The sequence below is a fragment of the Neophocaena asiaeorientalis genome, unplaced genomic scaffold (assembly GCF_003031525.2).
Source record: "Neophocaena asiaeorientalis asiaeorientalis breed wild unplaced genomic scaffold, Neophocaena_asiaeorientalis_V1.1 scaffold39, whole genome shotgun sequence".
NCBI lineage: Eukaryota > Metazoa > Chordata > Mammalia > Artiodactyla > Phocoenidae > Neophocaena > Neophocaena asiaeorientalis.
The window spans coordinates 3,815,756-3,843,396 of NW_020175670.1; the positions used below are offsets into that span (position 1 = coordinate 3,815,756).

At 36.7% G+C, this 27,641-nt stretch overlaps 1 protein-coding gene across 4 annotated transcripts in view; it reads right to left on the bottom strand.

The window, feature by feature from the left end:
* The window catches only part of GRXCR1 (glutaredoxin and cysteine rich domain containing 1), a 313,061-nt gene that overhangs the window by 203,347 nt on the left and 82,073 nt on the right, over nucleotides 1-27,641 (bottom strand). For all 4 annotated transcript variants that reach the window (XR_003001320.1, XR_003001318.1, XR_003001317.1 and 1 more), the window contains one exon: nucleotides 16,938-17,091. The gene's annotated coding sequence lies outside the window, so the exon portion shown is untranslated. The remainder of the gene's footprint in view (nucleotides 1-16,937; nucleotides 17,092-27,641) is intronic.

The window sequence follows — 27,641 nt, forward strand, 5'->3', positions numbered from 1 at the left end:
TGTGCTATTAAGTTAGTAAGTTTAAGAGAATATTTTAACGTCATCTTTGTTGAGGATCCAGGTTAGCTGTTCTTCTTGTCATCTGCTGAGGGTATTCACTGGTGCGAATAAGTCATTTAATGATTGAATTTCACATTTAACAATTGCAGGCAGAAGTGATGTCCATTTGTAGCTGGGACTTTGCTAAACTTAATCTCAACTGCCTCAGACGGACAGATTCCCCTGTGCAGCGACGAACAGAACCATAAAGCACCCAAAATAGGAAATGGAGTCCTTGATGTCAAAAGTAATGGTGATTATATGAGAGATAAAACTCTAATATCTATACTTGAGAGAGAATAGGCCGATGTGAAATGCAGCTGCATTGTACTACTTGCTTTACACTTCCATACATACCCCAACACAAGGTCTAAGACCCTCTGTGAAATAATGTATTGTTTTCATTTGATAACTGCTAGCGGCGACGATGACCAATATTTTACATATACCCATCAGGTCTAAACCAAATATAACAGAATGAAAGAAATTCAGCAGGATGTTTTAATTTAATTTAGTGACTGATTAGAGCCTACTTACATAACTAATATAATTAATGGCAGCTTCGTGGCTACATTTCAGCTGAGTGAAGAATTTAGTAAGCTCTTCTGTACGATTGGCAATAAATTTAAAATGTCAGCTTTTCTTCTGCTGAAATGCGTTGAGGGAGCCATGAACAATCCAAGGTACTTTGTGTTCTCTGTCAAGTGAAAGGACAAGCATGTACTGCTTCCTGTAGCCCAATTTCTCAAATGCCAATGTGAAAAATATCCTTTTTTTAAAATTTCATTTGAAGTTAGTTAAGAACAAGGCCCCCAGTCAAAGTCCAGCAGAGCAATCAACTGAGACTGTGTCCTTTGTCACAGCATTGAGAATGTACCAAAGATGAAAAGTTCTTCTCTGAGTCTCAGTGCTTCCTGGGCATGTCAGGACTACTAAGTCAAATCAGCACACTACCAAAGTGAAAGTACAATCATGGTGTCCTAGTCCAGAACAGATGGCAAAGAGCATGGGCTACTGGGCTCCTCTACACAGTCTGAGAGCGATATAGAAGTATGAGTTACAGGAACTAATGCACAAACAAAATGCATAGGCTCATGAAACCCTGGGGACAAAATGCTTTTTCTTACTGGGTGGGTGTGAGAGGTAGAAAACTGAAGCCTGGGGCCAATGAGAGCCAAAACCACTCGTAAGAGAAGAAACCCTTCCAGGCCAGTTCTCGCATCTCTCCACATTAGTCTGGGATGATCAACGCCTGGCCTTCCACTACAGGAATCAGCAACGTGAGTTCCAGTCGCCCTGGTGAAAGCATTGTAAAATCTCTGCTGGGTGAAGAGTAGATGAAAATATGTGAGCTACCTGGACGAACTGGAAAATCTACTCCTCCAACCCCTCTTCCCTCAAACTCCTAGACTGCTAGCTTCCAACCTAAAAAGATACCATGTTTTTCCAAAGCTAGTTCTTCTCTTTGTTGTTTTTTAATAATTTTTATTGTATTTATTTTATTTTTTTAGATCTAATATTTTTATTGAAATATATTTGACATACAAGATTGGGTAAATGTAAGGTGTACAGCACAATAATTTGACACATTTATATACTGTAATGTAACTGCCATTGTAGCAATAATTAGCTACACTATAACATGACACTTCTATAACATAACATTATCATTTCCTTTTAGTGGCTGGAATACTGAAGATCTAGTCTCTTAGTAAGTTTGATGATTATAATATAACAGTGTTGGTTATATTCACTGCACTGTGCATTAGATCTCTAGATTTACTACTCACAGGTCTGTACCCTGTTTAAGGGTTGTTTATGTTGTTTAAACATCTGTCCTATCCCATTTATTATTGTCTCTAATAAATGAAATAGAGACTAAGAAAACAATAGGAAAGATCAATGAAATTAAAGCCTGGTTCTTTGAAAAGATAAAATTGATAAATCTTTAGCTAGACTCATCAAGAAAAAAGGGAAGGGCCCAAATCAATAAAATCAGAAATGAAAAAGGAGAAGTTACAACTGACACTACAGAAATACAAGGAACATAAGAGACTACTACGAGGGGGGACCTTGAAGATGGCGGAAGAGTAAGACGCGGAGATCACCTTCCTCCCCACAGATACACCAGAAATACATCTACACGTGGAACAACTCCTACAGAACACCTACTGAACGCTGGCAGAAGACCTCAGACCTCCCAAAAGGCAAGAAACTCCCCACGTACCTGGGTAGGGCAAAAGAAAAAAAGAAAAAACAGAGACAAAAGAATAGGGACGGCACCTGCACCAGTGGGAGGGAGCTGTGAAGGAGGAAAGGTTTCCACACACTAGGAAGCCCCTTCGCGGGCAGAGACTGCGGGAGGCGGAGGGGGGAGTTTCGGGACCGCGGAGGAGAGCACAGCAACGGGTGCGGCGGGCAAAGCGGGGAGATTCCCGCACAGAGGATCGGTGCTGGCACTCACCAGCCCGAGAGGCTTGTCTGCTCACCCGCCAGGGCGGGCGGGGCTGCGAGCTGAGGTTCGGGTTTCGGTTTTGGACGGAGCGCAGGGAGAGGACTGGGGTTGGCGGCTTGAACATAGCCTGAAGGGGTTAGTGCACCACGGCTAGCCGGGAGGGAGTCCAGGGAAAAGTTTGCACCTACCGAAGCGGCAAGAGACTTTTTCTTCCCTCTTTGTTTCCTGGTGCGCGAAGGATTGTACCTTAGAAAGGTACAATTTCCCTAGACTGAACCAGGAAGAAATAGAAAATATGAACATATCCATTACCAGGACTGAAATTGAATCAGTAATTTAAAAACACTCAACCAGCAAAAGGCCAGGATCCGATGACTTCACAGGTGAATTCTACCAAACATTTAGAGAAGGGTTAACACCTATCCCTCTGAAACTATTCCAAAAAATTGCAGAGGAAGGGACACTTCCAAACTCCTTCTATGAGGCCACCATCACCCTGATACCAAAGATACTACAGACAAAGATACTACAAAAAAAGAAAATTACAGACCAATATCACTCATGAATATAGATGCAAAAATCCTCAACAAAATGCTAACAAACTGACTCCAACAGTACATTAAAAGGATCATACACCATGATCAAGTAGGATTTATCCCAGGAATGCAAGGATTTTTCAATATACGCAAATCAATCAGTGTAATATACCACATTAACAAACTGAAGAATAAAAACCATAATTATCATCTCAATAGATGCAGAAAAAGCTTTTGATAAAATTCAACATCCATTTATGGTAAAAACTCTTCAGAAAGTAGGCACAGAGGAAACACACATCAACATAATAAAGGCCATACATGACAAACCCACAGCTAACATCATATTCAAGAGTCATTATTGTCTTTTTGAATAAGAGGGGCGAAAAAACCCTCTCAAACCAGGAGGGTAAGTAAGTACTATTTAAATGTGCTTGCTTTGGATACCAAGGGGGGAAAAAGGGGGTGGGATGAATTGGGAGATCGGGATGAACATATATACAGTACTATGTATAAAGCGATAATTAATGAGAACCTACTGTATAGCACAAGGAACTCTACTCAATGCTCTGTAGTGACCTAAATGGGAAGGAAATCCAAAAAAGAGGGGATATATGTATACATATAGCTGATTCGCTTTGCTATACAGCAGAAACTAACACAACATTGTAAAGCAACTATAATCCTATAAAAATTAATTAAAAGAAAAAGTCCAAAGGTGCCCAACTCATTTGGGGGTTAGTATCATTTTGCTATCAAAATCAGATAGTACAGAAGAGAGGAAAATTAGAAGCTCATTGAACTGATCGCAAAAAAAAATTTACATTATATAAGCATTTACATAGGTTTTATTATGTCAGGAACTTGCCTAAGCCCTGAACATATGTAATTCAAAGACAACTCTTTGACTATTATCTCCACGTTACTGATAAGGAATTTAGGCATAGAAGGGTCATATGGCTTCCCCAAGGTCATACCACCAGCTAACTGAATCCAACAGATCATTTGAAAAAAAAAAAAAACCCAAAATTGACATCATGCTCAAATGAGGTTAATCCCAGAAGCGCAAAATTAGTTACACTCCATGAAACTCATCAATGCCATTTATCTTATTAGTAGAGTGGAAAAAAGTTGTATCATTATTTAAATGAGGCAAAGAGATTTTAATAAAGTTCAGGAACTATTTATCTTTTTCAAAAATCTTAGCAAGCTAAGACTAGAAGAGAACTCCCTCTCACTGGTAAACCTTATATACCAAAATCTTATAGCAAACACTACAGTTAGTGGAAAAACACAGATAGCATACCCTCCAAATTATAGAACCATACCCAATAAATGACAACTGATTGATACAGTACTAGAAGTCCTACCAATAATAAAAGTAAAGAAAAATAATTAAGAAAAAGAGAAAAATGATCACTATTTGCACTAGATGTTACCATCTCCTAATAAAACCACAGAATTATCACCAAATGAAGCAATTAGAAATAAGAAAGTTCAGAAGTTTACCTGAATATAACAACTTAAAAAATCAATAGCACTAACTTACCCCAGCAATAACCAACTAGAAAACATAACAATAGCAAAAAAAAGAAAAAGAAAAAAGCTATAAAATATCTAGTAATGAATTTAACCAAGGACACACAACATGAACACATAAGAACACATGGTATGGAGAAAACGTAAAATCCCTAATAAAGGGCATACTAGTTGATTTACAAAATTAAATAGACATTTTATTCTCTTAGATAAGATGACTTAACATTACAAAGATATTCACTATTCCTAACTATTCTATAAATTCAATGTAATACCAATCACATTTCCAGTTGGATTTTTAAAGAATTAAATAAATTAATTTTATTATTTAATAGGAAGCCAAACTTTAAAAAGATGAAAAAAAGAAGGGCAAGCTGCCAGATATAAATACATACTTTTAACTCATAATAATAACAAAAAGATATCGTCATAAGAACAATGAAATGGACCAAAAAAACACAATAGAAAGCTCAGGGATAAACCATGTAGAGGGGACACTTTTATATAAGATAAGGATAGCATCACAAATTCATGGGGAAACAATGAATTATTTAATAAAATGGTTTGCAAAAAGTGAATCCCAGCTTAACCCTACACACCAAAGGAAACTACGAAGGAGTAAATATCTGAAGGTGAAGAATATAACTAGAAAGCTGATAGAATAAAATGTGGAATAGCTACAGATCTGAGGCGACGGAAGGATTGTTTAAACAAAACTTTGAAAGCACAAACAAAGAAAAAGGAGTAATTAAGTTGTTTACGTCAAAGTGAAGAATTTCTGGTCAATAAAAGATACTATGGATAAAGTTAATATATAGCTGACAGAATGGAAGAAGATATTTGCAAAGTGTAAAACCAACCAGGGATTAACGTTTAGAATATACAAGAAACACCTACAAATGTGTAGTGAAAGACAACAACCCAAATAGAAAAATGAGTCGGAAATATGAATATCCAATATAGAAGGAACTCAAGATGCTGACGAACAGATGACAAATCAAAACAACTGGCAATTACAGAAATACAAGTTAAGTGATTGTAGGCTGGCAAAAATTGGAAAGCTGAATAATGCTAACTATTGGCAGAGATATTGTTAAATATGAATCTTTGTCCACTGCTGGTGAAAATACAGACCAGTGCAAACTTCCTGGAGAGCAACTGGGCACTAGTCAAAATAAATGCATGTCCCATATGACCCAGAAATATCGTACCTGGGTGTGTGTCCAAAAGACATTCTCACGAAGTCCCTGAAGACACGGACAGAGTTGTTCATGACAACCCTAGAAATGATGCCAGAGTTTCCCACAGGCCGTATGACCAACAGAGAAGGCAGCTGGGCTTGAGCTATCTTGGCAGGACCGCACTCAAGAGCTCAGTTCACCTGTGATCAGAATCCCACCAATAAGAGGCTAAAAGATGGCTTCTTTTGTCCAGAGTCAAGGGGGAGTGCAAGGAGAAGGGCCAGACTGGAGTTTACAGTGCAGGGAAATGTGCAGTGCCATCTTCCAAAGCCTCCCCCCAAACCTGTGTGTGTCCCATGAGGCGTCAGTGTTTGCTCACCCACCATGGAAAGGACATTGATTGTAAATTACTGTGAGTCAGAAAAGCAGCAAAAGAAGGACATCACTGCTGACCAATTAAGGTAACTACCTCCTCTCCCTCTTCCTCCTCCTCCTTTAATGAAATGGAGAAACTGAACTTTAAGGAGAGCTTGGAGAGGAGGTATCTCAGAGCTACATCATACCCACCATCCTTGAAGCAACCAGAGCCAAGATAAAGTCCCCCTTAGGGAGGGGAGAAAATGAGGCAGTTGAAAGAGAGTCTTTATAATGCTTTTCAGCTTTACAGTGTCCTTTCTCTACAGACCCTATGGTCTGAACATTGTTTCTCACCGCCCCCCAAAAATTAATATGTGGAAATCCGAACACCACAGGCAATGGTATTAAGAGGTGGGATCCTTGGGAGGTGATTAGGTCATGAGGGCAGAGCCCTCATAAATAGGTCACAAGGGCAGAGCCCTCATAAATAGGTTTAGTGCCTTTAGAAAAGAGTCCCCAGAGAGCTTGCTTGTCCCTTCCATCACGTGAGGTTACAAGAAGTCTGGCCTTCACCCAACCATGTGGGCACCCTGATCCCAGACTTCCAGCCTCCAGAATTACCAGGAAAAAATTTCTGTTGTTTATAAGTTACCACCTAATCTGTAGTGTTTTGTTATAGCAGCCCAAACAGACTAAGACAGACCCTAAAAGAAAAGGGAAGTCAGGGCCAAAATATAGCTGAAGCTGCCTCAACAAGATGCTAGAAATAGGAATTAGTTTAATTTTTCTTTATTTATATCCTACATAATTACAAAAATCATTTAAGCAGAACCGAAACTATTTCACGTTGTTCTGCTGCCCAACATTTCAAATGACATCCCCCATCCTGCAACCGGAGAATCAGCACCATTGTATAGAGGGTACACTCAGGCCAACAACCTGAGCTGGCCCATCCAATAACGTGTCCAATCACAGTGGCTCCCAAAAGATGAGAATGGAAGCGTTTTATCAGACCACAGCACACAAGTTTGCCTCCTCTCGTGGCTGGACCTCGGCTCTTTAAAAGGACTAGGATGAAGAGGAGAATGACAAGCAAGACTGTAAGTTCCTCAAATGTCTTCCACTTGCAGGTCCCAGAGGACACAATTATTGATCTCAGAGCTTGAAATGGAAATCGATGGTTTTTAAATGCTAGAGAAAATAAGGGAGTTAAAATAAGGGAAAAAATCTTGTAAAAAGTATAAGCCATTAAATAATGGAAAATGTTCATTTTCATCATCTATACCTGTGTGCTCAAAGACAAAATGAGTTGCAACCAAAAAGAGTCAGTCTTATTTCTTCAGAATAGGCTTCATGTTTCACAAAAGCCATGAGTTACTGTTTTCAAGTCTCAAAAAAATCCCTTTAACAACTACACTGCAACAAAATTAAGCATGTGTTTTCGAACACTAATTAGTTCTTGGTTATATATACCCAGCTATAGGTTGTCAAACTGCTTGATTTGCGACCTGATATCAAAATATCACTTCCTATTACCTTGATTGTGTGCCAGATGTTCCAGCTTTAGATGCCCTTGCGAGTTGGTTATTAATGTGGTTGTCATTACTGAATGCAAAAGAATATCCTAATATCTTTAAATATTAAGTTTTGCCCTGAAATAAGATAAGCATATGCAAGTATGATGATTTGGGGCTGAGAAATTAAACAAAGTAATAGAGAAGTAAAGGAAAGATGTCCCTGATACAGTCAATTGTTAATGAACCCATGGATGGCATAGTTGCTTCTCCTATGGACAAGTAAGATTTCACAACATAACAATAAATATCAGGTCAGTTCACTGCTTTTGCTTTCATTAGAATCCCCACATCATGGAGGAAAATTTTCTTGTTAATGCTAGCTAAAGTTCTCAAAAGCAGGACTGGGTATAAAATCTCTTCCACTTCTTAGTATTACTAATGAAGTTGGTTGTCATTTTATTTATTATACTCGTTCAGTTTTATATTAGAAAGAGAAAATGACATTTAAGAGATTAATTGAGTTCAGGGCAAAAGATATCTTATATCTGATGTTTTTGAAGGTCTAAATAGAAATAAAAATGTCTGTCAAACCATGTTTCTGAATTTTTATAAGACTATAATTATACACATAGTTAATAACCCCATTAGGCAAGATGCGTCAGAAAACATTGAAGACTTAGATTATTATGATTAGCATAATAATTAGGTCGTTCATCAGGAAAAACTATGAATAATTCATTTTAATTAAGTAACTGATATAACAGCAAATCAACCATCAGTGCCAGAGCCTAGTAAGTCACCAGTAAAACTAACTTCTGGGTACAAGATAATAAATTAAAAACTTGTTCCATTACTAAAAAAAAAAATCACCAAAAATTTTTCCTGGACTTTGCATGTTTGCCAGTTAGTAGGTATTCCCCAGGTATGTGAAACACTTTGCTGCTGCATAATTTGAAAACTAGAAAGAAGTATTAGATATTAAAGATATGAGAGGAAAATGTGCCTCTCTTCCAGATAATAAATGTTACCATTGTGTTGCTTTCCTTCTGGCTATGCCAGGTGACTAATCTTTGGAATTAAGTGTAGAAATATATATTATACAGGGAAGAAACAGTCCACGGAGAAAACAGGTGGCTGAAACCAACTATTCCAGTCCATAAATGCTGGTATAAATTATTCTGAAAAAGAACAAAAGATTCTGTCTCCCCATCCAGTTTATAAAGCCTGTTAAGACCCTGGGATTCAGAACAATCTATTATTAAATATTCTGCTTCTTCTTCTGGTTTACCCAGAAGGAAAACAGCCCAAGAGTTATAATCATTTTTCGGATGAGAGATAAAGATCAATTTAAAGATTTTAATAAATGATCAATATTAAGATGCAGGGATACATAACACATGAAGGCCTATCTAACTTATGAAAGTTTTAATTTTAGGATGCAATACCCTTTAAATCAAAGTGTGTTTCAATTTTTTTTCTTATAATCTATAAGATTATAGATCGTCAAGTAGACTCCAGAATTTGGAAAGACCAAATAAAGCCTTATTTTAGTGTAAGAGTAACTAAAAGCCTTAGGGAATATGATGAAGTTCATTGGAACATGGGAACTTGGGGCCTGTTTTCTGTGCTGAGCAGAGGACAGGTCAGATGAATAACCATTTTGCTCCAATACGAACTGCCTGACCCATCCCCTAATTAACCCTCTGGCCATAGCCCTGACCTCAGAAATGCCACTGCTGTAATACTGAATGGGGTTTAGAGTGGCAATGACCACTGACAAGTAATCCAGTAGTTTGCACATCAGCACTGCAGTTGAACATCTGCATCCCACCGATCTTCAAGACCGTCAGGACACAAACCTGGGAGCCATCTTTGACTCCTTCCTCTAAACTTCCTGTCCAACTGGCCTGCCTGTACTATGTATTCGATCTACAAACATCTTTCCATGCTCTCCACAGTCATGGCTGTCATCGGCACTACTTTCATTCATGCACTAATCATCTCTCTTAGTTGTAATAAAATAGTCTCCTGTTGGCTTTTGTGCCCTCCTATGTGCCCCGCTCCAACACAAGTCTGATCACAGCAATCTATTACTTAAAGTATTTCAATTATTCCTAATTTCTTTGCTTACATTTGGTGACTACTAACTTTTCCAGCACTTGCCTTACCAACCCTATAGTTGACTCAATTCTTGCAGAGCTTAGAACATGTCATGCTCTCATCTCTGAATCTATACGCATATATCCTGGGTTCAGTCAAATCGAATATTTCTTCCCTGTAGCTACTACTTCCAGGCTAGGTAGCATTTGATTGTAATTCATACTTAAACAGAAGTCCCGAGATACTATGGTACCAGGGCTGGTCTTGTTTACCCCATCTCCTAATTTCCTGTTATCTACAGTGCTAGCTATTCACAACAATGAATTTTGTTCCTCTGAATAAAGGTAAAGGAGATTCACCCACCCAGATCAGCCCAGAACCCAAGCTAGTATAAGATGAGATGACTTAGCACTAAGAGCAAACCAGATAGGGATTTTCTGAAATCAGCAGCTAGGCCTCCCTAAAAATAAATGGACCATTGTCCTAAAGGAAATGCCCAATACTTTCTATGACTTCACTCAGGAACAAAATTAAGATCCCATAGTGACTTTCATTTCTTACATTTTTATAACTCCTTGGGGCAATTAAGGACAGATTTTTCCCTAGCCTATTACTCATAAATACCCGTAAAAGAGGAAGCTAGCATAATTTTCCCCGAGAAAAGGAACTTTTAACAAATGACCTCAAATACTGAATAACTCACTTTCTGCACTAGAGTGACTTAAGTGATCAATTTCCCAGAAGGAACCCACTGGCCTAGCTTGTGCAAAAGGAAGCATCAATATTAAGAACTCATGTTAATTTGTGTGTGTGTGATAAAAGTATTATATTATTAATCAGAAAGAGTTTTTATGCATTAAAGATAACTACAGTGTTTACAGATGAAATTATATATGCCTGGGGTTTGCTTTAAAATAATGCAATGGGGGAGGGGGTAAACATAAACAAAATAAGATTGACCATGAGCTTGATTATTTTTAAGCTAAGTGATTAATACATGACAGTTAATTATACTAGTCTCTTCTTCTGCATAAGTTTTTAAAAATTATAACAAAAATCTTTCTAAAAAATGAATTTTTATAGCCAGTTGATCCTACTTGTTCCTATAAAAGGAGAAAACGATTACGAGGAGTGCCAAGAGTGGTTCAGGGCTCCTTTGGGAGATTTTTCTGAGGTTCCCTTTAACATGACTCCACTCTCTCTACTTGAAATCATCACCTCTCTCTCCCTGCCCCAACCACCTTCCCTAACTCCTTTTTATTCCTCAAGGCTTAGTTTAGGCATGGCCCTCTTAGAAAGCCTGATCTTATGTTTTCCTCCTTCCCAAGTCAGGGTAAAGTGTCCCTAATACATGCTTTCATAGCATCCCATGTTTCTTTCACTGGGGCTCTTATTACACTAAATTGTACCTATTTGCTTACTTGTCTGTCTCCTCCACCAGAATCTACAACAGAATCCAAACTTTCTGAAGACAGGAAACACCTAATTTATCTTAGGAAAGGATCTTAAAACACACACTATTTGCTTTATTTTTATACCATCTTTCTCCCACTGTTCTCTGGATTTAATCACTTGCCTGATGATCTTTCTTACTCTGAGAATCTATCATCATGTGGAGAGACCAGGAATGAAAAATTTTATTTCGAATCCAGCAAGTCCTTAATCTTTTATGTTTCCTCTAAATTATGCTTGAAAAATGAACTGTTTCTTTTTTTAAATCATCTCCCTCTATTTGTATTTTATGAAAGGCAATGAGATGACGGAAGTTGGCATTGTCACAGTTCTGCCTGGAAATCTTAGCTCGATCACAGGGTTCATCAGTTATATTTGCTATTTTCCATATTACTGCAGGGTACAGTGCTAATAAACTTTCTTCTATTATATGACAAGTGTCTCTTTTCTTACAACTTCCAATAACATTTTCTCTCTCCTCTAATCTCTCACCAACAGGCTATTTGAGGCCCTTTTAGCTACTGCTAACGTGGTCCTCATGGCTCTTAAGATTTTATTAACATGTCCCCAAGTTTACCCACCATGAAGTCCACGTTTCACTGTTTTTTATGGCAGTGTCCCGTTTCCAAATACCCAAATGTGTTCTTGTTACCTATCATTTCATAACAACTCACCCTAAAACAGTAGACCTTCTTTGATGAGAGCTGATGAAAGTCAAATCACATCCTCCGTTCATAGCATATCATCATCATTTGTCCTAGTGAGGCTTTCTCTTATTTATATTACTTACTAATTTATTTACTTATTTATTTTTATCCCCCTCTTAGTATTCTACCTGTGCTCCCAAGCAACTATTACAATGTGCTTATACTAACACAATGAGCTGAATCATCAATCAGGCTCACAAAACCCACGTCTTAGCAAGCACCAAGTTTACTAATGTTTAGTCAAGTTTACACAAAGGAGCCGCATCATATCAGGACATATCTTCCTAAATCCCTTTTTCACATTAGGATGCGTTTTGGGTTCAGAGCAAGAAGCACAATGGTCAATACAAAATGGCACAAGGAAGCCCTTTACTTCTGTGCTTCTCTCAACGTTTATACTTTCTGGTTATGTAGTAAGAAGGTCTATGTGATTAACTTCCATTATCCAGCCCAGCTATGGCTCATAAAGCCATAAATTGATGACTAATTTATAATAAATAATCCAGACAGACCAGGTACATCCTGCTATAAAAATTCCTTAGGTAAGAAATCAGAACATGGCACCTCCTGGAAGATTTTCAGTTACCTTCCAATTAGTAAATTCCATCAATTTGCTAACAAAGGGGTCTGGCTAAGGTCAGAACTACCTCAGGCAAGGAGAGAGGAACCAAGTTTTAGACCTGTTTATTAATCCTTTACTGGTGTTTACAGTTTATCTCTTACTTTGATGCATTTTCGCAGCATGTGTATTGTTTTGTGAGCACGTACAAACATGTATACGTTTGTATTCAATATTTATTTGTGTTGCATATTTACATCAAAATTCTGTTTCTTACTGGTTTCTTTTAGTCCTGTGTCTTAGGATCCATCCACATTGCTCTGTGAACACCTAATCCACTGCTTCTAACTGCTGCATACTATTCCGTTTGGTTTATCCCCTCTCCTAATGATGGACAGCCAGCTTGTCTCACTGCCTTAGTGGCAGAAATAACACTGCAGTCAATATTTTTAGATATGAGAACCTCATTAGGATATTTAATCCAGCGCATTACTCTTGGGCCATGTGGAACAAATATACTTAGTTTATTAAATACCGCCACCTCCAAACTAAATACACTCAGACTATACTCCCACCAGGGCCTGAAGATCCCTATGTCCCCACATTCCTGCCAGCATATGCCATTATCCAACTGACTGGGGGTAATAATTACAACAGAGATGACGTATTTTGTTTGGGATCCTCTAATTACCAGCTATGATGAGTATTTTGACATACACTGTTACCTTGACCATACTTGTCACCTTTGGGAATTTCCTCTTCTCTAAATTGTGTATTCATACCCCTTATGCATCTTGCAAATTGGAGTTAAAATGGCACATTCCCAACTCATTTCCTCTCAACTGGATTCAAACTGTCCATGGACGCTCGAATATGACACAAAAGGGAAGTGTAATGAAGGGGCAGTCAGAGTGGCAAGAGCTAGTGGTCCTCACTAATTGCAATAAAAGTAACTTAGTTTTGCAAATTTCACTAAAACATACAACAGTGTGAATATCTTGGGAGGGCCCCTCCCAAAGCAAGTAAGGAGCCCTGAAGCCTAAGCTTTGTTTGCTTCACAATAAATCCACCTGGGGTCCCATGTATACATGGGTCCAATCTGAGCCCTCTATTTGGTTCTACTGATTTATTGGTCTGTTCTTGCACCACACTAGGGCAACACTAGGTTTATAACTATGTCTTTGTTTGCTTGAATTTTATCGATAAGCATGTATTAATTTATTTTATGTTTTTAAAATATCACTGAAAATTTCTTAGAATCCCAGATAACATTTCCATATTTTATTTTTTATTCAAATTGTATCTACCCCCATCACCCACCACCTACCCCCTCACTGCCTAATGGAATCCTCTGACCAACAGGAGTTCCCACCTTTAGATTATGTCACTCATCTCCATGTTCCTAGGGATATTATTCCCTGTAGTTTTCATTATTTTTTATCAGTGGTAGTATGTAGCTAATAAGACATTGCTCAGAAAAACTCAGTCTATCCCCTTTGAGATTAATGAATTAACTCATGCATCCATCTATTCAGTAAATAGTTCTTAAGTGCCTACAATATGTTTAAATGTTATGAATTCAACAACAACAAAAAGCATACGTTAACCCTCATGGAGTTTAATTCTTACCATAAATCATTTCCTTTACCAAGAAGAAAATAGAGAGTATATGGGGGATACATAAGTACTTTCTTCCTTCCTCTTACAGTGTATTCAATAAAGTTATTAATAATAATATGCCTCTTTCTGATACCCACGACTGTAAATTTCTAGACACTGCAATGCATCAGCGGTGGTTTCTGCAAAAACAAAGACTTTGTTCCCTTTTCCATAGGTCAGCTCACTGCTCTATACCACTACAGCTGTGTATATCAAAGTCATGCAAAATGTTGAGTGTTCTTTTTAATGCCCTCAATAAATGCAGTGCTGACTTAGATACTATCTTATTGGACTACAGTTCTTTCCCACTGTTCATGCCTGTTTCCCTCAGGACACTGGGAAGAGACATAATTTCATAAGCCGTTCTCCTACTGAGGAAGATCAGTGTACCCTAAGGAAAAAAGAGCATACTTTCACAGTAAGCTTGAAAATGAGTGCATTTTTCTATTGAACCAGTGGTGGTGGCGGTGGGAGTTGTTGTCTTCCTAATGTAGAATTCATGACATCACTTATTTACAGATAAATTCAAGCATGTCAAGTTTGGCAGATTCTTTCCAAAGACTAGCTTATCTCTCTAGCCTCATTGTCTGCCTCTCCTGCACTGTAATTTGCACTTGGCAAAGTCCCCAAAATAGAACATGCTGTTTCATACATCAGCATTTTTAGTTTCACTGTGACTTCTACCTGGAATGTGTTTCCAGCAATTATTTCTTCACCTGCCTCCACCCCTCATGCAAAACACAGTCCCAGGAGAAGTGTCTCTTCTCCAATCACATAATGCTCCTCTCTCCTGAGACCCGCATACCCTGAGTATCCCAGTATCGTAACACTTAAATTAGTCTTTCGAAATGATCTATTTACATGCCTGTCCAGCCTACCAGCCTACAAGTTTCTCAAGAGCACAGGACTGTGTCATTCTCCCCTTTATAGACCCAGCTACTACCCCAGTCCTTGCCATACAGCATGCAGTCCACAAATACTGAACAGAGCCCAACTCAACTAAAATATCAATAACTTTTTGGAACAGCGCTTTGAGCTTATGCAATCGTAACTACCCCCAGAATGAAGCCTGTGGGTAAACAAAATAGCCAGCTTCCAACATAAGAAACTTGAAGAGCAGGGAAGGCAAATAATCACTGGTGAACTTTGGTTAAATTGCCTCCTTATCCTTTTAATTAAAAAATTTTAAATGCCAATTAGTATACTGAGCATGGAGCACATTAGTAACTATTAACCCACTCCTTGATAATACAATATTATAATGCATGGCTTAGCAAAGTGGTTTTTAACTTGGCTCTTTGAGTTGGGGTGGGGATCATTTTGTGCTTATTTTTTGGTCTATATTTTAAGTTGTGATTTTTTTTTCCTCCAAATAAAGCATGGGCATAAAAATCGATAAATGAAACAGATAAAAGTGAGTGAGGTAGCTGAGGATGGATGGAGGGATGAGGGAAACTGAGACAGCCTTAGGATCCCTACTGCTCCTTGGAGCTCACGGTGACAACCATGTGTAGGCAGCAAGCAGTCTTTGAGTGAAGCACAAAAGAACTAAGCTTGCTGTGCACTGTCTCTCTTCCTTCATCCCTCCTCACTGCATGATCACTTATTTTAATTTTTTTTTTTTTTTTTGAGTTGGGCAAGTAGATTCTGAAACTACCAACTTCATCCATATTCAGAAGGATCAAGTTTCCATTGCTTCTAGGATTCTGGGGTGACTCGAGAATGTTAAAGAGGCGGAAAGAAAAAAAATGGCAGTGGAGGGCGTTCTATCAGTGATATATAATTACCTCCCTCACATGCTTTATTATGCTTCATTATCTTTATTATTATTTAACATATATTGTATGAAAAGTGCTACAGAGCAGCATTGCTCAATTTTTAATGTGCATGGGAAGCACCTGGGATCTTGTTAAAACAAAGGTTCCGACTCAGTAAGTCAGGAACAAAATAGGAGATTCTAACAAGCTCCCAGGTGATGCCAATTCTGCTGGTCCACAGATTGCGCTTTGAGAGACACTAAAGGATGCCAAAAAATGGATGAGAAATAGTCTCTAATTCTCACGGAGTTCACAGTCTCGTAGGAGGTACAGACCGTAACTATAAGAACTCAAATAAGCAGCAAAGGGTGAGTACTGAAAAGGATGCTGAACACCAGGCAGCCTTGAGGTTTTAGCAGAACACATGCAACATGGGCTGTTCTCAGAATCTCATGTCAAGTGCTTTAAGAAAGTAACATAAAAGAAATAAGGACCCAGTCGGGAGGTCCCAAGAGAAATTAAATATGTTCTCCCTTTTCTGATCCCTTTCTTGCTGGTTTTCTTAGTGAAGTGGGAGAATGCTGACTTTGTTTACTACCAACATACATCTGCTTTCTTGTTGCAGAGAGCAGTAAAGGAAGATGGACTCCAGACAATGCTAGCTTCCTCATGGTTTCCAAAAACAGCCTCCTAGACTAAGTAAGTATTTATCCCAGCAGAGATGTCACCTTGCAGAGACAAAAACTGAGCCTGTTATCAAACAGACTAGCCCACTCTTAAGTGTAAGTGTCCAGGTGTCAAGCTGAAAGGAAGATAAATGCAGCTTTGCCCCCCACACGCAGCCAAGAACTGCTCTGGAAAATTCTGTGGTGTGTGACACGTTGCTTTTCTGTACTGTCACATTTTAACAGTATCAAAGCTAAACTTTCAAAACTGAGTTTTACAGGCTTGGGTATCTTTGCAATGAAATCACAAGATCACAGGGTTGAACTGCAATGTGGATCCCATCCTGTGAGTGTGTATCAGGGTTTCACTCTCAGAACATCGACTTCTAGGAAACACACAGTAGCCCAACTAACCTGTAGCCAAGCAGCGAACAAACAATCCTCTTGCTAAGGAGTCTGCTCCGAATTTCATCGAGATCCGACTATTTCTCAGAAAGAACATTCTGTCTCAGTGTTGTTCACTCGTCTTTTGTCCCAAACCGATGATAGTGTGGCAACGGGCTGCGCTCTGTAGAAAGAAACACACGCAGTTTGGAAGAACATCAGGCTTTAGGCTTTAGTCAGTGTCCCTAAGTTCAGGGTTCTCATCCATAAAACAAGGATAATAAAATCTACTAGTTACCTAACAGCATATTGTGAGAATTTAAGGAAGCAAATGTATGTGAAAGAACTGTAGAAACTACAAAATAATAATGTAATAGCATCATAGCTCAAAAGCAATTGTCTTAATAAGTAGTAAAATAGTTGATTTCCATTATAAAAGTTGAAGGCCCAGATCCTTCTTTCCACTAGACTGGAACTGCAAGGGGGAAAAAATTTAGCCAAACACTCTTTCCTGGGACTTCTACCCTTGAAGAATTGGTGCAAGGCTTTAGAAAATGGTGAGGTCCCATTCATTTAGAAGCAGTGTTCTCATCTGATTGTTCCTGTCTTGAGAAATTTCCTTTAGTTCTTGTTTCCTTGCTCCATCCGAAACCACTGATTTCCTCCTGTTTCAGGATGTGGTTCTCCAATCTTTCAGTTTGCCAGTAAATTTCCTTTTTTGCCTAAGCTGACCGTTTGTTTCTTTGCAATCAAAAAAAAAAAAACCGTAGCTAACTGATATACCTAGCCAGGATCTCAACCCAGGGCAGCCCAAAATCCAAAGCCCATGCACTAAACCAATAAATTATATGGTCTTTTAAAAAGTCACATTAAGTATCAACATGTACAGTGCTTCTCTTATCCAACCTGCAGCTGTATTAATCTATGATGCACCCATTAGTTCATATGGTAACTTCTGCCTTCTAAAAACAAATGTGAAAATTATTTCTTATGTGATAATTCAGAAATTATCTTAAGTGCCATGGATTTAAGGGGAATCATTGAGTCATTTGAGAAATTGAACTGTAGAGCTGATAGGAACCTATGAGATCATTTTCACCTAACTTTGTATAAACATAAGTATCGTAACAATTTCATGAAAACAGCATCTGGCAGACTTAAACATTCTTCTTTCAATTGGTATAGAAGCAACTACCCCACTGCTTAGATGTAATGTATTACAGACAAGTCTCACCAAGTACAAACTGTAAACACAGACTACAAAGACAAAATTTATCTTTCTCAGCTTTGTTTCAAATTTAAGAAATACCCAGGCTCTGCTAAGTAAGCAAGCCTATTACTCCAGTGGCCCCTTGAGTAGTCTAAGCAATCATCCTGGACATCAAACAGCAGGAAGCTTTTGGAAAGAAAAAAGGAAAAAAGGTTCAGCCACAGTTTAACTTCCTCTCTAATTCCAAAGGAATATATTCACTGAGCTCCTTGGGAAAGGAACTTTCTCCCACTCTCTCAACACTTTTCTGTTTGTACTAGATGAAAAAGAGACACAACCAATTGACGTGGGCCCTTAGATTCACAATTTTCTGAAGAAGGGCTTGCAGGAATGGGCATGTGCTGCGTGTGAGAGGACTGGAGGGAACCAGAGCAATGGGTTCCTGCATGTGTCTGGACCTGTTACCACTCACCCCAACGTATGGCCAGTTTTCCATGAAAGAGAAAAAAGGCATGTCGACTGAAAAAAATGCACAACCCGAAAGCTGAGAATCATGTTTTATTCGGTGGACTTGCTGAGGACATAAGCCTGGAAGACAGCCTCTCAGCTTGCTCTGAGGGACTGCTCCTAAGAAGTATGAGAGGAGCCAGGATATATATATAGGAGTTTTTGCAACAAAAACCAGGTAGTCGGAACATCAGAAGATTACTGCTAAAGAAAACCAGACATCTCAAGTTAATGAATTAGCGCTTTTCTATATATAGGAAGATGCAAGAGTCTGGCCTCATTGAAATCAATCCTTTGATATGATATATCTGGCCTTGATATCAAAGGCAAGTATCCTGTTTTTCTCCATCCTGAATCCCCTCAAGGTGCACAGTCGTGGGCGGCTACAGTGGCTGATGGCTTGATGACTGCAATATCCTTTGTTTACTGATATGGCAGGTGACATTTCCACATGCAAAACGAATAAATCACATTGGATTGTATAGTTAGGATAAATGATATTTTCAAAATTCCCTGCAACATGCAAAACCCACTCACATTTATTAAAAATCATTCTCCCCACTCCAGGGTTGAAAGATTCTTTCATTTAGCAGGTACCTTTTTTTTAGCACTTTGAGAAACTATGTTCAGCAGGTATTGAGCTCAAATCAATACCTCACTTACTGTGAAGTTCCAAGCTGCAGGATCATCACATAAAACACAATAGGGTCCTTCTAGTAATGCTGATAACCCAACCTTGTTGAATGTGCACAAGTGGAAACTACAGAACACTGAATTTCATCAAATGTAAGATGCTATCAGCATGCAGGTTTTATAAATTTAAGTTTTAGCAAAGTAAATAAAGACAAATTGATCACATAATTTGATGACTAATTTTTATTGAATATGTGACTGTTTGGAATCATATAAATATTATAAATGACATGGTCTAATGTAATGAATTCTGTCTAATTAGAAGTTTTTAAAAAACCTATCCTAAAAAGTTAGAAGAATGAAAAATACTGGCATAGAATCTCCTCAGAAATCTCAAATGGAATTATCTGATGGATCTGGAATACCATTAGAGAAATTTCTATTCACTTCTTTGAAGATCTTTAGGGAGAAGTTTAGATGTCTTGGTATAATGGAACAGGAGCCTTCTATGAAGACACTGAAAGAAGAAATATCAATAACGACGTGGCCCAAGAATATCACCTTTACCCTGAGTTGCTACTTTTAATATTTTCATTTACAACTTATTTCAAAAGTTGGTCTAATATTTTTTACTGCATGAACAAACTTTCATCAAAACGGCCTTTCTACGGAATACATTTCTCTTCAGTTTGCAAAGACGATATTCTATTCTTAAGCAAGCAATTCTGGTTTTATATTTGTAGCACCATTAAATAGAACTGGAGTGGTAACTTTTTTTGTACGTTTTTGTTGTAAATTTTACTACTTCAAACTTTTTTTGTGGCCGCCAAAGGGAAAAGAATAAGAAACAAAAATCAACGTTTGTATTTAAACTTGGAAGTATGATGAGAAGATACGGTGTGTGTATGTGTGCGTGTGTGTTGTTCTTTTGTTTTGCCTACTTTCTAGAATGTAAGCTTATGATACATATACTTACAGATAGCTCCTTCTCCTCCTATTACAGAGATTAACAATCCCTTTCTCTCAATAAACACAGAAGCTATCATTTATTGAGTAGTTATTATGTGCTCAGTGCCATACTAAGCTCTTTGGACTCATATAAGAACTCTATGACAAAGTCATATTAAAATGGTGAAAACCTTTACAATATTCATTTAAGAAGTATTTATTGAACAACTACTGTGAGACATTATTCTGGGCTTTGATGATATCAGAGTAAACAAAAAAAACACAAAGCCACTGTTCTCAACAAACTAACAAAAATAGAGAAAAAGCATCCATAGATGAAAGAGTATCTTTAAAGTATGACAATTTGATTGAAAACAAATCAGCAGTTACAATGGAAGACAGAAAATTCTGAGAAAATGTATTCAAAAAATACATTCGAAAATCAATCTAGAAATGTATGTCCAACAAAATTATCATCCAATAATGCGGGCAAAACATGTAAATCATTAGATGAAAACAAACTGTTTCTTCTATTAATAGATTCTAAATAAAAGCACTTAAAATATACTTCTAGAAGAGGACAAATTAGCCATAAAGGGAGGTCAGAAAAGCATACAAGAAGGATGAACAAAGCAGATTCCACAAAATACCAATAACAATGGTGCTGGTCATATTATTATTTGTGTATGGATATGACCTTACACACCTTAAAAATAATATCTACAAACATACGTCAATATTTTACTATTATTATGTTATATATTATATATATATTATGTATATATTATTATGAGGAAATTTTCCTCTCAAAAATTAACCTGAAAAAATTTTAAAAATTAACCTGAATGTAGAACCATTTATATGAAGAGAAAATAAATTTCCATTTTCTTTTAAGCATAATTATGAATAATGGCTTCTTCTAGGCTCTGCTGTTTTAATCAATTGTGATTTTTATTACCTTTTTTTAATGCTCAAATTGTCACAAATTAGCCAGTGGGAACTCTTTTTTTTTTTTTTTTTGCGGTACGGGGTCCTCTCACTGCTGTGGCCTCTCCCGTTGCAGAGCACAGGCTCCGGACGTGCAGGCTCAGCGGCCATGGCTCACAGGCCCAGCCGCTTCGCGGCATGTGGGACCCTCCTGGACCGGGGCACGGACTCTCAACCACTGCGCCACCAAGGAAGCCCAGTGGGAACTCTTTTTAAGCTAGCTTCTGAGTCCTGTCAACACCACATCAGAACATTTCAAAGCACACTTGCCTGCTGGAAACAAATATTTCTAGCCTAATCTTGAAAACTCTCTTCCCCAAGGCATAGAATTAGCTCCTCCTAGAAGCACTGATATTTTTAGTTGATTTTTACCATTTCTCTATGATATCCCTACTTCAAATTTTAACTCCTCACAAAACTGTAACTAAACCTCCTTACTTTTATAATGTGATGAACTAAATAATCTTTACCATTTTTATTAAAATTTATATAATCACTTGATTTTTTAAACTCTGTCAATAAAAACTGTCTAAAAGACAGTGCTAACATTTTGAGTGATTTTCAATATTTTTATTCTGCTATGATTTTATGTACTCAAACCCCATTTCAGCCCAATATTTCTAATTATTTCCAGGAAGTTTCATAACTTTTCTAATTTTTATAGAGCAGTGTATTTCTAAAGCTGTCATTGTCTTTAGTAAGTTGTAATTACTTTTAATATGAGACAAAAATTTTAAATCAACTACTTAACAAATGCCAAGATATATGCTTTATCCATCCATACACGAGACAAAAAATGAAAATCTTTGGTTGTTCACTATTTTAATTAAAATAAGAAAAGCATTATATCTGTAAACAATAAGAAAAATTAAAAATTGAAAAAATTTCAGTTTTCACTTGGAGAGAAACTGAGATTCTGGTGCATGCTGAAAGACATAATTCATCATGGAAGTTCAATATCTTAGCCCTCACAGAAAAAGCATCTTCAGATCTCTTTGATGATACTTATGTGGGCAAATGGTACCCTCTGGTGCAAGACTGATTGAAACTGACACTTTCAACTTCATGCTCAAATTGGAAAAAGGTCCCCTAAGGATAGAGGAGCAATACTCAATTAAAGATGTCTGATTGTTAGAGAAAATGATACTGATTACCTTGCCTCTGAACCTTAAATTAATTATGCAAGATAATTCTCTACAATTTAAAACTGCCTCTATTATGTGATTTATTAGGACTACCTTGAACCTCTCTGGCCACTTAACATATGGCTTTTCAAAAGTAATTGAGAATATTCCATTGTATCTAGATGGGTGGGATGGGGGAAGATGGGAGGGAGGTCAAAGAGGGAGGGGATATAGGTATACATATAGCTGATTCACTTCATTGTACAGCAGAAATTAACACAACATTGTAAAGCAATTTTACTCCAATTAAAAAAAATGTAAAAAGAAAAAGTAATTGAGAAATGTGTTTCTTTTTCTAGCTGGAATTTATTTAAAAGTTTTGGACAATAACTTGAGATATATCATCTAGACACATTAATATTTATAATCTAGGTTTAGCTTTGCCAAAACAAAGCTGCAATTAGAATCCAAGTTTTCACCAAATCATTCAGATTTTTACAGTCTAAAAACCCAAAGTAATTTTTGCTGAATCTGAGATGATAAATAATTTGTCCCAAACCATTGCCTTAAGGTCATATAGTAAGTACAATGGGAAAGCAAAGTGAAGAGATTGAATCTATATTAAAAGGTAGGCTTTCCTAAGGTTGTTTCTATGCTAGTATCATCAGTCAATACATAATTAAATATTTTGATAGAGTACAAAATGTGATTTTTTTTTCCTGAGACAAAACAGAAATACCAAATAGGTTGTGTTGCATGCACCAATTCCAATTATCTGATACTGAGTAACTCCAGGACCGTGTTGAGGATTCTGAGAAAGAATCTGTAGCTCAGAGTCCAATATTAGCCAGGAGTGGAGGACTGGATACATATTTTTGGCCATCCTGACTCCAAAAGAACTGAAAAGAATTCCTTAGGACATTACCTCTACCTTTCAAAATATTAACGAATATTCTTTTCTACTTTGAATTAAGACATCTAACACATTTTGATTTCTATAAATACCTCTGAAACTAAATTTTTATTATCCAACCACATGTAATTTAATTTAATAGGAAAAAAAATTTCACTGAGTGCCCACCAAAAGCCCTTATGCCTGGAACTGGGAATAAAACAGTGTACAAAATAGACACAATTTTGCCCTCTCTGGGCTCTCAAATTAACAGGAAGGTAATAATTTTGATAATAATTGTCTATATAGGTAAAAATCCTCAACAAAATATTAGCAAACCAAATCCAACAATATATATAGAGGATCATACACCATGATCAAGTTGGATTCATTCCAGGGTCATAAGGATGATTTAACATACACAAATCAATCAGTGTGATACAACACAAGGAAAGATAAAAACCACATAATCATCTCAGTAGATGCAGAAAAAGCATTTGACAAAATTCAACATCCATTCAGAATAAAAAGTCTCATCAGAGGGAACATATCTCAACATAATAAAGGCCATTTATGACGAACCCACAGCCAACATAATACCCAATGGTGAAAAGCTGAAAGCCTTCCCACTAAATTCAGGAGCAAGACAAGGACGCCCACTCTCATCACTTCTATATAACACAGTATTAGAAGTCCTAGCCACAGCAATCAGATAAGAAAAAGAAATAAAAGTATCCAAATTGGAAAAGAAGAGGTAAAACCATCACTACTTGAAGATGACATGATACTCTATATAGAGAACCCTAAGTCTCCACACAAAAACTATTAGAATTAATAAATGATTTCAGCAAGGTAGGAGGATACAAGATTAAGATATAGAAATCCATTGCATTTCTACACACTAATAATGAAATATCAGAGACAGTAAAAAAAAAAAATCCCATTTAAAATCATATAAAAAATATACCTAGGAATAAACTTAACCAAGGAGGTGAAAGATCTATATGCTGAAAACTATAAAACATTGATAAGGAAATTGAAGATGATTCAAAGAAATGGAAAGATATCCCATGTCCTTGGACTGACAGCCAATTAATCTATGATAAAAGAGGCAAGAATATATAATGGAGAAAAGACAGTCTCTTCAATAAGTGGTGTTGGGAAAGCTGGACAGCTACATATAAAACAATGAAATTAGAACATCCCCTTACACCATATACAAAAATAAACTCAAAATGGTTTAAAGACCTAGATGTAAGACATGACACCATAAAGCTCCTAGAAGAGAACATAGGTAAACCATTCTTTGACATAAATCATAGCAATATTATCTTAGATCAGTCTCCCAAAGCAAAAGAAGTAAAAGCAAAAATAAACAAATGAGACCTAATCAAATTTAAAAGCTTTTGCACAGCAAAGGAAACCATCAACAAAACAAAAAGACAACCTATGAAATGGGAGAAAATATTTGCAAATGATGCAACTGACAAGTGGTTAATATCCAAAATATACAAATAGCTCATACAACTCAATATTTAAAAAACAGACAACCCAATTAAAAAATGGGCAGAAGACCTAAATAGACATTTTTCCAAAGAAGACATACAGATGGCCAACTGGAACATGAAAAGATGCTCAGCATTGCTAATTATTGGAGAAATGTGAATCAAAACCACAATGAGATATCACCTCACACAGGTAAGAATGGCTATCATCATAAAGTGTACAAATAATAAATGCTGGAGAGGATGTGGAGAAAAGGGAACCCTTGTACACCGTTGGTGGGAATGTAAATTGGTGCAGACACTATGCAAAAACAGTATGAAGGTTCCTTAGAAAACTAAAAATAGAACTAACATATGATCCAGCAATTCCACTCCTGTATATGTATATACCTGGAAAAAAAAAGAAAATATTTGAAAAGATACATGCACCCCCAACATTCATAGCAGCACTATTTACAATAGCCAAGACAAGGAAGCAACCCAAGTGCCCATCAACAGACGATTGGATAAAGAAGATGTGGCTTAGATCTACAATGGAATATTACTCAGCCAAAAAAAGAATTAAATACTGCCATCTGTAGCAACATGGATGGACCTAGAGAATATTATGATTAGTGAAATAAATCAGACAAAGACAAATACTATATGCTACCACTTATATGTGGAATCTAAAAAATAATACAAATGAACCAATATACAGAACAGAAAAAGACTCACAGACAGAAAACAAACTTATGGTTACCAAGGGTGAAAGGGAAGGGGGAGAGACAAATTGGAGTACAGGATTAACAGATAAAAACTACTATACTTAAAATAGAGAAGCAACAATTCCCTATAGCACAGGGAATTATACCCAATATTTTGTAATAATCTAAAATAGACTATAATCTTCAAAAAATATCCACGAATCACTGTGCTGTACACCTGAAACTAACACAAGACTGTAATTCAATTATACTTCAATAAAAAATAAAAAAAGAATAATCTAAATGAATGGTTGTATCATGCTTTGCAATGTATTTTTAAACATTAACCTTCCTGGAATTCTTTGGAAAAGTCAATTCGTTCATGATGTACTTTTTCAACACATTGTGAGATTTGGTTTGCTAATATTTTGTTCAGGAATTTTGCATCTATTTTCACAAGGAAGAATGACTTTTAATCATCCATTATCAATAAAATCCTTATTTGATTTTGGCATCATGATAATTTAGCCTCATTAAGTTATTTGTAAGATGTCACCTGTTTTATTTTGTTCTATTTTCTGGAAGGATTATATGGTTTTGGAATTAATTGTTTCTTGATGATGTGTCCTAACTTGCCTTTTAATTGATCTAGATCTGTTGTTTGTTCTGTTTGGGTTTTCATTTTGGCTTTTTATATAGAAGAGGGAAAGATTTTTAAACACTGATCTAGTTTCTTTAAAGGTTACAGGTCTACTAAGATTTTCTTTTATTTCTACTTGATTCAGTATTGCTAAGTAATTTTCTGTGTGAAATTGTCCATTACAATGTAAATTTTTTACATAAGACTGTATGTACACTGTTCATGTATGTGCAATTTTATTTTGTATGTTAGATGTTTTTTTCTCTCCCTGTCCCTTGATAAATTTCACCAGGGTATATCAATTAACACTGAATTACCTTTTTTTTAACAATTAAAATCAATTTGGCCAATTATTTCGGCTTCATACCAAAAGGCATAAAATTGCCAAGAAGTGGTAAGCCTTTTCTTGGTAATCCATTCTTTTAATATTAAGCTTCTCTGTTATTAAAGTATATTTGTAATTATTCTATGTTCAGCACCCTTGAAAAGCACCCATTCTTTCATTTTGATGAAATAAATTTTCATCTCTTTTTCACTGCCAATAATAAATGATGTTTCCTTTCTAGAGCCTTTCTTCTTAAATCTTTACTCACAAGTCCTATATTTCTCTTTGATTCATTCCTTTGAACTCTGTCTAGGGTCTCTCCGTATCTTTTAAATTTTGAAACAGAGAACTTAATATTAAACTCTAGAACTACCTGACCAATGGTATATAAAATAAAAAAATGATCTTAGGAACCCAAACACTCAATATGTTGTCTTCGTTAATACTGCTTGAGAAGCCTTGAATAAGGGGATTATGCAAAGTGGGAGAGTGGAGGCCTCCTGCAGAGAGGAAATCTTGACCACAGACACACTTCCTCATCACCTCTTTTATTAAGACCTCAGAGACTGTGCCCTCTGTTTTCTTGTGTGCTACCATGTACTTCTTCCAAATAGAGTTTTCCATGACCCTAAATAACTCAGAGCTTTCTCACAGTTTTTGCAGGTTTCCTAGGGGTTTGCATTGCAAAAACAAGGAAACTGACTAAGATAACCTTAACTAATCATAAGGATTTTATATTTTCAATAAGTCACTGAGCAAAATGACACCAACACCTCTAAGACCTGGGAAGAAAACTATGCCTCCAACCCTTTGGCTCTCTCTCTTCATTTGGCTCTCTCTCTTTGGTTCTGGAGAGAACATGAAATAAATATATTTTATCTCAGCAGGCATGAGATAAATATATTTTGTTTCTAGGACTGGTGATTCTGATGATAAAAGTTAATTATATCTTAATTACCCACTTATCCCTTTGCGGGGGCGGGGGCAATAGAGGAGACCATAGTTCTTTGCACAGAGAAATCTCTCAATAAACATCTGTTGAATGAATGAACTAATGACAAACAAGTTAAAGATGGCATTGGATCCTTGGAATCACAAGGTCCAAGTAAGTTTCCTCTACATTTTAAGAAATACAGTTTTATCCGTTTCTGTATTTGCTTCTAATTTATGAAAGTAAATTATAATGATCTTAGTCATCATTCTCAGAAAAGGGATGACTATTTTTCTGTCAAGAATAATTAGCTCAAAAAAAATTAAAGTTCACAGAGGCAACCTAA